The following is a 7,792-nucleotide window of genomic DNA, read 5'->3' as shown; positions in this document are numbered from 1 at the left end:
ATAACAGGGACCATTTTTGTTCAGCTCAATGCCACATTTGCAGCCCCTAGCCACTCAGTAAAATTTGTGACATGAACGACGGTGGCCTGGGCCACACACTATGCCAGGTGCTTAATAAACAAGAAGTAGTAGAGATAGTATCGTCCTCATGGGAACCTTGTGGGGTAACTATTTCAGTCCCATTTTACAGATGAGTATGCTGAGGCTAAATGGTAGAGGCTGTGTAGCTAACAAACGGATGAGCTGGGGTTTAGTTTAAACCCACCTGCCTCCAAAGACTACACACTTTCCCACAGTACTAGCGGTTTGTCTTCTTTCTTAATACTTAACCCCATTTTTTAAACCATATTTTCCATCATTTTTAGCCAGTCTTTGTACTCTCTTCTTTTTTTCCATTTGCCTACAGGTCCTCTTCATGCTTAATTTCCTTTAATTTTTACTATTTTGTGGATTACATAAATGTCAGTTTGTGATCTATGAAAAAAATCATGGAAGTACTTTTATCACAAAGTACTTCCTGAGACAGTCAGCTGGGAGTTCAATACTGTAGTCCTGTGGTGCATCTGGCTTAGTCTGTGCAGCTAAGACTCTATGCCTCAGTTGCTGACTTAAATTGTATTTGTAAGTTGTCCTTGTGCCATATTTTCCCATTGTAGGTTTTCAATCATTTTCTTTGAAAGTGAACTCCTTTCCATAGCTGGTTGTGATCTCCCATTAGATACTGAAAGAGAACTTAGGAAAGGTTTTTGTATTAGGAAAATGTATTTAAGTTTTAACGCCAGTGATGATCAGATGTCTATGATTTGTGATATAATTTGTCCATTGGTTGGCCTCGAAGGTGGACTATGCATGCCGTGAGGGCAGTAAAAATCCCCGCTGCAAGCCATCCACCCAGCACAGGTAGCTGTTGGTAATATCAGCCATTGAAAAAGCTTGACCAGTTCACTGCAGAAAGCATGTTTCAGGGCAAGAGTGGGTAGGAAATCATGCTTACTTGGCACTTCCACTGGGGATTTCAGAGTGCCACTGGTCAGCAGCGTCCTGCATGTTTTCAAGGAGAAGACTGATTGCAGTGAGACCTTGCAGAGCTGGGTGCATTCTTTAGCTTTTCTTTATGATGTGTAATTAATCCTTCTCAGCTAAGGTGATTCTTTCCCATCCGTATTATCCTGTGTTTATGGGCCCCACATTCAATTTCCCAACTGGGAGGGGTATCACCTTCGCCTGACTTCCCATGACATTTTAACTACACGCCACTGTCATGGTCATCCATGAACATGCCACATGTCCTCTGCCAGTCCATAGGTGTCTTAGGCTCAGCTTCCTGGCTTGAGCGTCTTAGTTTTATGTTACTAGAAAACGTGGCTTTCACATAAAGTATCCATAAATGGATCATAAGTCATTATTGAAAATGCTATGAAATTTGGGTAGAATAGACCCAGAAAACCTTCCTAAGACAGTCAGCCAGGAGTTCAATACTACAGTCCTATGGTGTATCTGGCTTTGATCCTTGCACTGACATTTATGAACTAGGTTAGCCTGGACAGGCTATTTATCATCTATAAGCTTTGTTTCTTTATCTGGAAAATGGTGATTAAAAAATACCTGTCTGATGAGATTGTGAGGACCAAAGAGATAACATGAGCAAAATGCTTAGGAAAGTTCCTGGTGTTCTGTAGATGATAGCTGTAGTAATAGTAATGAGATAAATAATAATAATCAAGACATTTGATAGAGATTTTTAACATGGAGAACCTTCCTGGTGAGTTAGAGCAAGTTTGTCCTGATATTTGTTCTTCAAACCATTACAGACCTGTTCGTTTGCTCTTTGACAAGTGCCTGTTTGAACAGTGGCAGAGAGGATTGAGATTTTCAAATGGGTAGTTCTCACGTTGTTTGGAAAAATAAATCACCCATTGAAGTAGATGTTAAGGGCTCAGCACCCAAAGACTGGGGATGAGACAGTGAGATTTGTGCACATTGCACTGTAAACCCCACTATAAAATCCCAGAGAAAGCCACCAGGATAGTTGGAATATCAGCAAGGCAAAATACCAACAGGGCCTCCTTGTGCCGTTTGTGTTGTGCAAGAGCCTTCAGTTAATCAAATCCCATTTTTTATCTTAGTTGTCTTTGTCTATAAAATCTGGAGATATGGCTTTGCCCTCAAATTGGACACATTATGAAGATTAAAAAAATTAAGAAATGAAATTTCTTTTCTTTACTTTTTTTTTTTTTTTTGAGACAGAGTCTCACTCTGCTTCCCTGGGCAGAGCGCTGTGGCATCGTAGCTCACAGCAACCTCAAACTCTTGGACTTCAGAGATACTGTTGCTTCAGCCTCTGGGGTAGCTGGACTACCTGCATGCACCACAATGCCTGGCTGGTTTTTCTGTTTTTAGTAGAGACAGGGTCTTGCTCTTGCTCAAGCAAGAGCTGGTCTCAAGCTCTCGAGCTCAAACAATCCACCTGCCTCAGCCCCAGAGTGTGAGGATTACAGGTGTGAGCCACCATGCCTGGCCTAAGAATTAAAATTTCTGAGGTCTTTCAAAGGAAATGAGCTATAGAAATTCACTGTATTCTCATTGCTATTATAGAAGTCATGTAACTTTAGAGGAAGAAAATAAAATCTGTACTCAGGTCCTCTCTCTGTAGTTTTCTTAAGCATATTGTCAATCTCTCTTAGTTTCAGATGTTTACCACAAAGGGAGGCTAAAGGATCCCTCTTGTTTCCTGCTGTTCCTATCTTAGAGAGAAGTGGGGAAGGCCAGTGAAGGCATCTCTGCTAAGAGGAGGCCTCAGATAGCCCAACTTTGTGGCTCTGCCTGTAATCCCACAACTCTGGGAGGCCAAGGCAGGAGGATTGCTTGAGCTCAGGAGTTCAAGATCAGCCTGAGCAAGAGCAAGACCCCGATCTCTACTAAAAATAGAAAAACTTGCTAGGCATCACCATGGGCACTTGTAGTCCCAGCTACTTTAGAGGCTGAGGCAAAAGGATCTCTTGAGCCCAAGAGTTTGAGGTTTCTGTGAGCCAAGATGCCATGGTACTCTACCCAGGGTAACAAAGTGAGAATCTGTCAAAAACAAACAAACAAACAAAAAAACCTGGTCTCATACACTGTTGAGTGTTTTTCTAACCTGAGTCATTTCTTCTGTTCTTATTGCCCTGACTCTCTGTGTCTGTGGGAAGGGAATTGGGAAGGAAGAAAGACCCAGGCAGGGGTGATGAGGGTGTGAACTGACACTTCCCAAGAGGGTACTATTTTGGTGGTGGTGTTTAGGCACCTCCAGCTGGCTGTGGCAGGTGTGAAGGGATAAGGCAGTGGGCTTTATCTTCTGAATGTGCTGACCGCTGACCTGTAAAGGGACTTTTCTGGCCACCCTTTCCATCCTCAGAGCCTTATCTCAGGCAAATAGGGGAATGCAGTTGTAGAGAAGGGCCTGCAGGGGCAGCTGCCAGGCCTCAGGGGAGTGGAGCCCCTCCTTCCTATAGGTCGGGCGGGCGGCAGGGGAAGCCAAGGGCTGCATTTGAAATCCAGAAAATAGAGCCAATGGGGCGAGAGATCTGATCCTCCTAATCTGGATCCTTAGGGAAGCTGGGGACAAAGGATTTGTGTTTTTCCAGTGCATTTATAAAAGGCATAGTTATTTCTGTGGTGTTGCTCATGGATTGTGATGATAATGTTATTATTTGAGCCCTTTTAAATCTATCGGGCAGGTAAACAACATTTTAACATTGTTAAATCTTTTTCTTCTTTCTGTTTCTTCAGCTTGTTTTTCTTTTCTCTGTTTCAATCAGACATTGGTAGAGCTTCTGCTAAGTACCCAGCACTGTGAAGGGTGCCAGGCGTACAGAGGACTATCATCAACTTTGCTATCTAGAAATTGTAACATGACTCCACAGGGAGGCGGGGAGGGCTGGGAGGGTGGATGCGCAAGAAGGGAATGAATGTTCTTACTTTCCAGATTCTGTGCTTCCCATTTTCACATACGTTTATTAAAGTTAAACCTACAAGCAACCTCCATAGGGCAGCTAATGGTAGTAATAATACATAGACATATTTCATTTATTCCCTAGACTAACACCTGCTGTTATTATCTCTGTATTACACACAGGAGACAGAAGCCGAGAGAGGTCAGGGACCTGCAGTGAGAAACGAGGCAGACATTTGGGCCCCGGCTCCCTAAATCTAAAGCCCACCGGGCACCTTTGCCTCTCCTAAGTTTCCCCAGCAGGACTGGCTCCGAGTAGGGAAGGGGAATTCCAGCTGAAGCCCGAAGCCCACTGGGCTCAGAGCTCTGTGACCCCGAGCAGAGACCACCTGGCAGGTACCAAATCCCAGCACAAGGCTGTAGAGCAGACTGGAGACAGGAGCTGGGGTGGGTGGGGCAAGGCCAGGTGCACCAGGGGAAGAGTTTGATTTTACTGAGTTTAACACTGGGAGTGAGGAAGCAGGCATGGGAAGACTGGGGCTAGGAGGGGCAGAAATTGGCTGTTTGGCTGACTCACCATCTTTATGCTAGACTTATGCCTCAGTTATCCTGTCTGTGATTTGAGAGATTAAGAGGGGTGCTTGGTGTTTTTTCTCTTACGACTGTCACTTAGCAGCAGAAATCCCAGGTGGAAATCAGGTGTCCAGGCTTCTAATGGCAGTCCACTCATTTACCAGTTCAGTGACTATAAGCAAGTGGGCTTTTCCCCTTGTCAATAGGGGGTTATCCTGCGTTGGGCATGGGGTGCTCCTGAATATTAAATGAGGCAATACGTGAGTAAATGCAAGGACTGGAAACTGGGTGGATAGACGTGAGACATGACAGCAATGTTCCTTTTAGTGCCAGACTGTTGTGTCTCCAGGGTGCTGGGCTTTTTCTCCACAGTGCTCCCTGGTCACCCGAAAGCCTGGTGTCAGAATGGGCTTTGGAAGCGGAAAGGTTTGCATTTGCAAATAGTCCTCCTTCCTTCTCACTAGGCTAACCACTTCTACTAACAGTGTTTCAGTCTCTTTAACTGTAAAATGGGAATGATGATACTGGCCTAATATGCCCGTTAGAAGGATTACATTAATTAACGTGTACAAAGCAGTTTTTGCAGCACCTGACAACATGGCCAGTTCTTGGTCAACAGTATCTCGTGTTCAATGCAGACCCTTGGCCAGGGGTGCTCCCTCTGTCTCTTGGAAAATGAGGACTATCATGGGACAAGCACATGAGTCTGCCTGTGTTTGCCAAATCTTTCCTAATATTACAACTCTGGACACAACCTTAGAAATCCACCCAGCCAACCTCCTCATTGAACAGAGGAGGAAATTAAAGACCAGAAATACAAAGCTTCGGAAACAGTGGGGGTAGGATTAACTCTAGGTCAGAGCTGGATTTTCTGCCTCTTTCCTCTGGATCCAGCTCCCAAGTTCCCATTACTTCTGTCTGCTCCCAGCCCAACCGCAGCCTGGAAGACCAGCCTGCTCCGAGTGGCCCTGGGCTGCTCACCGGAGCAGAGAGAGAAGGCGCTGGAGAGGCCCCTGCTGCACTTGGCCGGAGGAGGCATCAGAATTAGGGCCTTGAGAGCTTCTGGCAGCAGTGACCTACTTACAAAAGGGAAAAGCAGAGGGCAGATATTGTGCATTTTGTTGTTGCAGAGGCTTGTTCCGCTGTGATCAGCTTCTCAGAGCACAAACATGCTGGCATCGAGCTGGAAGCAAAGCAGGTACTAAGGTTGGAACATGGTTCATGTTGCCTGTGGGCTCTGCTGTCAGAGGTGCCCGTGCTTAGCTTAGACAATCACCTAAACAGAAAAGAAAGAGAGGGAGAGGCAGAGAAAGGAGAGAGGGAAAAGAAGAGGGGGAGGGCCTGGGGATGGGGAGGAAGGGGCTAGAACCCCAGAACCCTTGTCATGGAGGACAAGAAGGGGAGAGTGGATGCTGAGAGCCCCCACCTTTCCTACTGCAAACCCTCCCTAAATGCTAGTGGTCAGGATCGGCATGCATTGCCAAGTTAGCACACTGAGTTCTTGTGCTGTCTCATTTAACTCCCCACAGCTTCACTAAGGTGGTATTTTTTTGTTTCTTTCCACAAGTACTTATTAAGTTCTTCCTCTGTGCCTGGGGATACATGCTGGGGTCGAGCTGGCTAAGCTCATTTTGAATTATTAATGATGTTTCACCAATGAAGGAATGGAGACTCAGTGACTGACCCACGGATAGTTGTCAGTGAATGGAGTCAGAACTCAGATTTAGGACTCGAAATCATTTCATCACCCCACCCTGGGTATCCCCTAGGGTATCACATGGTCATTTCCCCCATTTCCCTGTGCCCGTGACCCTGGACTGACTCACAGATGTGAAGGCATAGGAGTCCTGCCCTTGCTGTGTCCAGCACACATGGGTCCACAGGGAAAGCCCCCACCCCTGATCTGCCTGGAGACCTCATCTTTAAAAATGTAATTCAAGGGGTCTCCAAGAATTGTGTGCAGCCAGAGTTGTACATTAAGATACCCTATTCGAGAAACATGCTTATTGTAACTAGACAGATATATGGAGTAGGACAATTAAGTTCGTGAACTCATCCTAGAAAGGGTGCTGTGTGCCTCACTGCTAACTATCACTATGGTCACTTCAAGGTACTCCCCTAGGGAAGCTGTACAATGATGTCAGCACCTAGTCTGCCCTTCAGAGCAATTCTGGAACTCTTTTTCTGGAACAGCCATCAGCACTGTTGTCATAAGATGCCTGACAATTAAGCTGTGATCTAATCCTAGAGAAAGGGTTTTGAATGGTGGACTAGAGTCTGGCTTCGTTGTATAGCTTCCCAAGGAGAGTACCTTGAAGGTGACCGTGGTGATTTTCAGCAACAAGGTATGTAGCACTTTTTTCTACGATGAGTTTGTAAACATAAGTGTCCGACCTCATAAGCTAGATGTCAAATCAACAAGTGTGGGTTGAGCATCTCCTAAATGCTAAACAATGTTCCAGACAAGTGGAGGGGACATAGGGATACAGAGTGACTTCTGCCATGTGAGAGAACTGGAGCACTCACGTTAGGAGACTGACGGACAGCGAGATGACCAGCCAGGTCTTACAGAACGGGAAGTGCCGGGAAGGTCACAGGGAAAAGCGCATCCCGAGGTGCAGCCACAACCTTCGTAGAGGCATACAGCTGTGATCCACTGTGGTACAAGGCCAAGGCTGGCACAGGAGCAGCCCAGGTACATGAATACCCTGGTCTTGAAACACGGAAGCTGAGGCAATAGCCTTAGGCCATAATGACGGCAAGCCCTGACGGGTCTGGAAGGGTAGAGAACCTCTCTGGCCTGGCCCTTCATCCATTTTGAGACAACTCCTCCGCTCTTGCCATGAGGCCTGGAGAAGGGGGACGCGGCAGAGCTTCCACCAGATGGCAGTATTTCCTAGTGTGACCACCCTGGGGGACACTGTGGAGGGGAATTTGCTCACAGTGTCTGGTAATAATATTTACAGTCCCAGCAGGCTATCCTTACAGCCAGAGTTCAGGTTTCTGGTTCATTCTATGTCTCCCCCACCCCCACCCATATACTCCCAAGACTTCATTCTGGGAATGAGAAGAGTGATTCTGTCTGAGGACTCTCTCCAGTCCAGGTGGGGGACGACCATGCTATAATCCCGCCTCCTTTCCTGGCACCTCTCTCTTCTCATTTTTACAAGTCTGCATGATCAGGCAGACTCACTTTCCCCGAGAGCCTCGATGACTCGTGGTGCAGAGAGGCTGCATCCCCTTGTGGCCTGTGCTCAGCTTTGCCTCACCCCAGTGACAACCTCCAGT

Source organism: Nycticebus coucang, chromosome 12 (assembly GCF_027406575.1).
Source record: "Nycticebus coucang isolate mNycCou1 chromosome 12, mNycCou1.pri, whole genome shotgun sequence".
NCBI classification, from domain to species: Eukaryota; Metazoa; Chordata; class Mammalia; order Primates; family Lorisidae; genus Nycticebus; species Nycticebus coucang.
The sequence above is the reverse complement of the archived record's forward strand: the minus strand, read 5'-3'. Positions refer to the sequence as shown.